General features: G+C 43.0%; 1 protein-coding gene across 9 annotated transcripts in view; it reads left to right on the top strand.

Moving 5' to 3' along the window:
- PARD3 (par-3 family cell polarity regulator) overlaps nt 1–7,563 on the top strand; it is a 460,545-nt gene that overhangs the window by 385 nt on the left and 452,597 nt on the right. The gene's annotated exons all lie outside the window — the stretch shown is intronic.

Raw genomic sequence — 7,563 nt, 5'->3', positions numbered from 1 at the left:
TGCGGGGGGAAGGCTCCGCCTGGGCGCCAGGCATCCGCGGTGGCCCGGGGTGCAGGGAGCGCCGGGCCGGCCCGCGGCGGGGCTGATCCCGAGTGCCGCCTGCGCCGGCCTCCCTCGGCCCCATGTTGAAATCCCTGGCTGTGGGTGCGCAGGCAGTTGCGCGCCTGGCTTTCCCTCCGTAGGCGACTTGTGGGGCTTTGTTTTCCTTCTTTCCAATTCTTTTTTTCTCCCCCTTCCCCCGCCCCGTACTTTGTTCTTGTTGCTGCAGACTTCTTTTTAATCAACTGGTTTGTTGGGACAATATGACTGTCGTTGGCCGAGAACTTGAGCAGCGTCTTTCCCCTTTGCTCTACCTGATCCATCCAAGCAGTTGAGCGTGCTTTTTTTTCCCCCTTCAGCCCTTCTGACGCGCTTTACGCTTCTGAACCTGGAAGTTTTGCTTTGGCAAATGCTGACTCGCAGTCTCTCTGAAACCTGCAGTGGAAAGAATACTGTGAACAGTATGTTGATTGGTCCGAAGTGATTCCCAAGAAAATTTTTAAGATCGGTTTTCTTGGAGAGAATGCTGGTTGCTGGGAGGAGAACAGTAACTGAGGTTCCCATCACCTCCCCACTTGATTCCTGAAGAACGTGGTTTTGGAGAGGACAAACGCATTCTCTCCGTATTTTTATTATTCCTCTGGTAACACAGTTGTGATTCTGGCTGGAAAAAAAGTAAAACGATTCACTAGGATATGGCTGTGGCTGCATACCAGCTGTTATTTATACGTGGCAGTTAATGCACATGGCAGTCTACCTGCACGTAGGAGACAGTGGCCAAAAGTACCCTTCTGGTTAAGGTAAACCAGTGAACAGTAAAGTGTGTCCCTCGGGCGAGCACTGAATGCCTCACCGGGCCCTTCAGAGTGAGAAGTGTTTGCAGAATTTGTTCATCAGTGTTACAACATTAATAAAATTAATTATTTTGATGTGTTGTGTTCCAAAACTGTGGCCTGTGTAACTCATGCGGCACTGGACCGCGTCCTGGTTTCCAACTGTTAAATTGCATTAAGGGATGGCAATTACATTCTGCAGTATAATGTTAAGCCTGGAAGTGATTGCAAGTAGTGAGCACAGGAGAAACGCATGCCCATCACCAGGAAAAGGTTACATGATTGCAAACGGTGTGGGTTTGTTCAGGAAAGAAGTGGCTCACCTGTGGAAACACTAAAAAATAAACAAATGTAACTCTTCTTTGAATATGCCAATGTATTTACTAACAAGACAGCTTGCAGAGGTGCAGCCAGACTTTGACTGGCCCCTGGTCCCCAAAGCTCCCGATCCTAGGTTTAACGTGACCGGGTGGTTTTATTTATTAGTATTTATATGGTGGTTGTGCTATATGCCACTGGTATGGACTTGAGGTAGCCGTAATTACTGAGATTGTTTCTATTATATGGAAATACTGTGGTTGAAAACACAGTAGCAGAGTCCATGGGCTTTCTCTGAGTGTTTTGTACAGTCACTGTCAAACCTTACTTTTAACTTAAGTTCACTGAAGATTTTCTGCAGCAATGTTTAGGTAGTAAGGAAGTGGATCCTCAGTGTCTTGTAAGTAAACGTATAGTGCTGTTTGCTGTGCCCGCTGTAGAGTAACGTAGTAATTTTATGGTTTCAATGGCAGAATTTCATAGATGGCTGTCTTTTTATAGCAGTTAGGTGGTTTCTTTCTATACTAGGGTAGCAGATGAGCAAATCTTCACTTCAGGAAGAGACATGAGAGGGGACAAAGTAATTCCTAAACCGAGAGGATGAAAGTATCTGTATACATGTGAACGTACGATCTGGCAGCTGGTATCAAGCTGACACTGAAATCTACTTTACCACCACTGTGCTCTTACGGAAAAAAAGTGTATCTGGTGGAAGATTATTCAAAATATTTGAATTAAGTTTATGGTTCTCATACTTACAGGAAAACCAGCATTTCTCATCCTGCAAAAATGTGTGTGTCTGCTGTATGCAGCAGTTCCTTCAGAACTACATGAAGCCTCTGAGGACTGAGTTGTCAGCCCTTCCCAGATTACCTCGTACTTTGTCATGGTTTCCAGGTTGTGATTAGCAATAAGTTATCTGCACGGCGAGCACTGCTGGCATACCTGTGCAGTCATGGTGAGGCAGCCTGGCATCGTGCTTGTGGAGTGCCAGGAGCAAGTAACTTCAAAACTTGACCTCGGTTTTCTGGCTTGGTATTTCAGCCTTACTTAGGTTGAAGAGACATGTCGAGAATGGAAAAAAACTTAGGGAAGATAATCCACATAATAGTAAGGTTCTCCTGTCCGTAAAATTCTAAGACTTAAAAAGCATATAGATAACACACCTATGTACTGCAGTTAGTTCTGGATGCAGTCGTCTTTGACTAGGATTCATAAATCTAAAAAAATGCATTATGGGTTAACACTGCTGTCAATACTAAATCTTCAGTTGTGGTCTGAGTTATTGATATGACAGGCTGTGCTTGAAGTTGGTCTGTGTAGCCTGTATAGGAAATCTTTCTGTTCCTTTGCTTTTCTTCCAAATGAAGCTTTGTGTCTGAAACATGATCCATTTTTTCTGCAGTTTGTGTTTATGGGGAATGAACAAGCAAATGATAAGAGATGTTTGAAAAGTCCACCTTGTCCAGGGCAACTGGAGTCAGCAAAAATTGATCACCTTGTTTGCATGGTGGCACACTAATGATGCTCTGTTCATGTGGCTGGACTGATGCAGCCTCTGGCACAATTCCTGAGTGAGTGTTAAACGAGTACAGTTTGGGCAGGGGCCAAATGGCCTGAGAAATGCTAGGTGCATTTTCCAAACCCTGCCGGTCAGGGGCTGTGCAGGTTTTATGTAGCTTCCTAGCAATTAATTTAATAATAAAAAAATGCTGGTGAGAAGGTAAGAGGAATTTTGAGAAGGGGAAGTCAGCTACACCTGACTGGCTTAACATTAATGGCAAGAGATGATGGACTGCCCCAAAAGGAAGGAGACAGACAGGCAGTTGAGATGAAACCTGTTTATCAAATGGTTGACTACAACCTAGTGTTAAAATGTGGAAAATTATTATAAAAAAGATGTATCAGGTAGCCTTTTATCAAAAAGAAGTAATTCTCCATTCTGTAGCTTTGGTTTATCTAGTTGTAGAGATGTTTCTGACTTTTTTTTTTTTGGTTGCTTTCAACTGTAACCATAATCTTTGTGTGCTTTGGGGTTTTTGGGATATTGTAAGCGTTTCACCTTTTATCTTCTTTTTCTTGCAAGTATAAATAAGCATGCACAGGTAATGGGTAGGTATAATTTTTTTTTGTAAATTTTTAGTGATACTATGTTGTCTTTGTGTGATGTAAATGAGCACAGTAAACAAGAATATGAAATAGGAAATCATAGATTTACAGGAGTTGTTCGTTCAGTCTCATGTTCAATCCCTACAGGGATCGTTCAGTCTCTGTGATGGTTCAGTCTGATGTCCTGCGTATCATGAGCTTGTAGTGATGTTCCTAGACCTTGTATATAGCCCTGATTTTCTAGTTAAAATAAGTGAATTAACAGTTTTCCTGCTGAATCAAAAAGATTTTAGGAGGATTCTTTTGAGACACCTTTCCCCTCACCAAATGGTGTGGGAGATAAAGTTTTCAGGGGGTTGTGATGTTGTATGAAACAGTGCTTGAATTGTTAATTTAGAAACTGTGGTATGTTAATATTTGTGAAAAGAAATTGTAATCTGCTCTTTGATAGCATTTGAAGGCAGTTTCTGGTAAGAGACCAGATCTCAAGGAAAGGTGGTTGTATAAGCAAAGGTAATAGGTGTCAAATGACCATATTCTCACTTTGTACATGGGAACCTTAGGCTACCCAGATGTTAACCTTCACCTCCTTGGTAGGTCTGACACTCATTGGCAGGGAAGTGTGAGAGGGGAAGGTTCTAGTCTCGGTGAATGTGTGAAGCTTTTTTTTTTCTGTTTTTGATTTTTTTTTTTTCCCCAGTGCCAGCTAACTGGGAGTTCTCAGATTATTTGCTTAAAAGTCAGCTCCTGGACAGCAGGTTGTCTTCCAGGTACACAATGGCAATACTTCGATGCTTCATGTTCTGCAGAGCAAACAGTTTCACAGTTGCTTGTGTGTCACTGGGGCATCGTTTATAGGTCCTAATACACAGGGGTGGGTCAGTATGGAAATCTGCTGATTTGACTCATGTTTTGTATCGGTCTTGGCACATTCCTTGCTCGAGCCTGGCTGCTAGGTTTTGGGTGCAGGCTTAGCTGGGTCCTCCACAATGCCCTTGCAGAGACCCCTTTAGAATAGTAATGAAAACACTTAAGGGCAATAGTGGCTAAATTTAGCATAAAAATGATTTTTAATTTCTTTTTAGAATTAGATTTCATTTTGATATCTGTGTAAATCTTGAGCCTGTTTTAAGTAGTAGTCTTACAGGCTGTTTTCAGAAAGTACCGGCACCCTCTCCACCCCAAAAAGGAGCCAAAACCCCCCCAAATCCCTCTCACCCCTGCTGCTCAGTTGACTGTCAGTTTACTTCTAGTTGACACCACCAGGATGAAGTCTCTGGGCTCCGTATTTAGTATTGGCTGGGTGGTATTTCAGTGATTTACCTGAGGTCAACAAGGAGAGCCCAGATTCCCTGGGGCTGCTGGCAATTTTCTCAAGTCGGCTCTTCACCTCTTTGCTGATACTGGGCTTCCAAGAGCTGACGGGTAGTGTCACTCTGCTGCGGCTTGGTGAGAGCTATGAACAGCAGTGGAGAGCTGCTAATTTAAGGAAGAAAAGTACTGGAATGGGTCACGATCGCTTCGTGTTTAGAAAGCTGTTGCGTGATCCTGCAGGTTTGGGAGTTGGTGCTGGAAATGCAAGGCTATGTCCTGCACGTAGCGATTCAATTCCCCCCACTCGTTACGGAAAACTTCCTTTTAACGTCTTCTCTCCAACTCCCTCTGTGTTTTCAGCCAAATGAATGTTTTCCAGCCGTTGTGCTCCCCCGTGAATACGGGTGACTCTCACGCATTGCACGAGAAGTTGCAGGCTGAAGGTAGAAATGAACCTTTGGATCAAGTGTGGCAGTGGCTGCGGAGGTCCCTCGCACAGGGACTTTGCTGTACAGCAGTTCTATGTCCCTCAGAGGGGACCTGTGGCTCCGGAGGCAGGGAGCTGCACAAGCCCTGCCGTACCCTGGGTAAGGCTTTGCTGCAGCCCCTCTTTGCCAGGTCTTGCCTGTGTTCAGCCATCCGTGGTACAAGGGAGGAGGCTTGTCTTTGGGAGGCTCGAGAGCCACGCTGGGGCTGTACTGCTGCTGTTTGAGCAAGCAGGGTAAATGCTTTCGGGTTTATTCAAGGCTAATAAAGAGGAAGACTGAATTCTGTAGTGCTTATGAAGAGGGGCATAAAAAGTGGACAGCGTGCAAGCCCTTCATCTTTGAAGGTGTTTTCAGTAAAGGGTATGTGAGGTACTACTGTGGTTGGCTGATGTAAGCAGTACCTATCTTTAGCTGGATGGGATACGTCATTGCTTTCAGTTTGGCATTATGTGGTTTCTTGGTATTTCAGCGTTACTTAACGGTGATCAAAGTGAAGTGTGTGTTTGTGGAAGAGTGGCTTGAGAGTGATTTCCCTTGGAGCAAATGCACCGTTCAGCTGCTGTGAGCAATTCCTGTAGCTCTGAGGGGACAACTGCGGAGGAGCCGGTGAAAGCGTTCGGAGAACAGTTCTGGAGGCAATTTGGGGTTTAGGGAGTTGCCAGCCTTTCTTCTCCTGGGCGATAGCCTTCACCAGTGGAAAACCATCTGATTCTCGTAGCTTTTTACACTTTAACTTCGGTTATAACGGTCGCAGATGTTTTAGTTCTGTTATAAAAACACCACTGGAAGTAACACTTTCTCAGTTGTACCAGACTATGACATCTTTTGGTTGTGGCACATTTAATCCAGTAAAATAAGATGGGGTAAATGGGGGAGAAATGCTGGTGATGTTAGTTATACAGAATACGGTTCATGTAGCTTTAAAACAATTTCCTGGTTCTTCAAAGGAGAACAAACCTTTTCATCCAAATATAAATTGAATGGGTAAAACATGCAACAATGCTGAACCAATGCTTATGTATATTGAAAATAAAGTGGAATTCTTCTAACATCAGTCCAGAGTACAGCACAGATGTTCTCACTCAGAAATATTTTGTGAGCAGTAAGAAAATAAAAAGTGGAGCAAAAAGTATTAAAAAATTCTGCAAGATACTTTAGGGCATCTGTGCTTTATTTTTTTTCCCTCCTTTTTAATATACATTATATATTTTCCTTGTTTCTTTGAGGTCACTTTACTGTAATGCTCAGCAAGTCTGGTACTGGAAGATAGATAAAAAAACTACCAAAAACCCAAACTGCCTTTGAGCTAAGTTACATAATCTGGTGGTGCTGTTTAAAAAAAAAAAAAAAAAAAAGAAAAAAAACCACAGCAGCACAGACATACATAATACTTGTCAAAATGACTAATATTACTAGTGAAAGAGAAATAAGTCAAATTCTAAATCGGGGAAGAAATAATTTTAAATTAACAGTGAACATTAGGGCCTTTTTGTTTTTGAGATAATCGCAAATTTTACTTGTTACAATACTTTAGCAATGTCAGATTTTTTCTTACTGGTAGCCTTAATTATTTTCTCAAATTGGTTCCAGATATTTGTTAAATCACGAATCATTTCAATAACTATTTTGTTGCAGTATTTGCTGCTGTTCTTTTTTTAACCAGCTAGCAGGTACATGACAGTAACTTATTTCCTACTTCAGTTTCTTATTGTAGTGATACACTTTAATAACCTATTTAGTCCCAAACAAAAGAAGAAATGTATCCTTGCTAAAAACTCTTGGACTGGATCCCACATGCTATGTCTACGGGCCGAGGCCTCCAGTGGAGGGGAAGAGCAATAAAGACCAAGGGTATTTCTGTGCGAGGGAGTGTGACTCTCGCTGCCAGGAGCAGAGACGAGCATCCCATGGAGCTGGGCCCTGGGATGCTGCTGTGTTCCTGCCAGACACCATGCTCTGGTGCTGGAGCAATTGTCTGGTGTTGCCTCCTGGATTGTTGTGTCTCCAGCTCGTCAGTACTTTTATGGTAACAGAAACAAGGCTGGCAGAAGGGAAATGACTGTGGGGAGAAGGGTGGTCTTCTGTAGGGGAGAAAAAAAGGATGGGATCGCCTTGGGGACTGGCAAAAGGAAATGCTTTTGTGGTAATGGTAGATGGATGTAACTCCTGGTGCCTTTTCTTTCACATGGGACGGAAACAGGAGTTTACATGGAAGCAAGACAGTAATGTAGTAAATTAAGTACTGACAAATATAAAGAGTGGAAGATGGGAAGAAACTGGTTAACTTGGTGCCCTGGAGGTAAGTAGTCAAGTTAGGAAGAATATGAAAAATTGACCTCAGTGGCACAACGGATGTCACCTCAAAGGCTTTTTAAAAAGAAACCTGTGGAATTTGTTATAGGAAGCTTCCCTTTTTGGGCAGTAACCTTAGTGAAAGTAGTAAATCTCTGATTTGGTAGGGA

Source organism: Haliaeetus leucocephalus, unplaced genomic scaffold, assembly GCF_000737465.1.
Source record: "Haliaeetus leucocephalus isolate CR32 unplaced genomic scaffold, Haliaeetus_leucocephalus-4.0 Scaffold0, whole genome shotgun sequence".
NCBI lineage: Eukaryota > Metazoa > Chordata > Aves > Accipitriformes > Accipitridae > Haliaeetus > Haliaeetus leucocephalus.
Note: the sequence above shows the minus strand (reverse complement) of the source record. Positions and strands in the feature narration are given on the sequence as shown.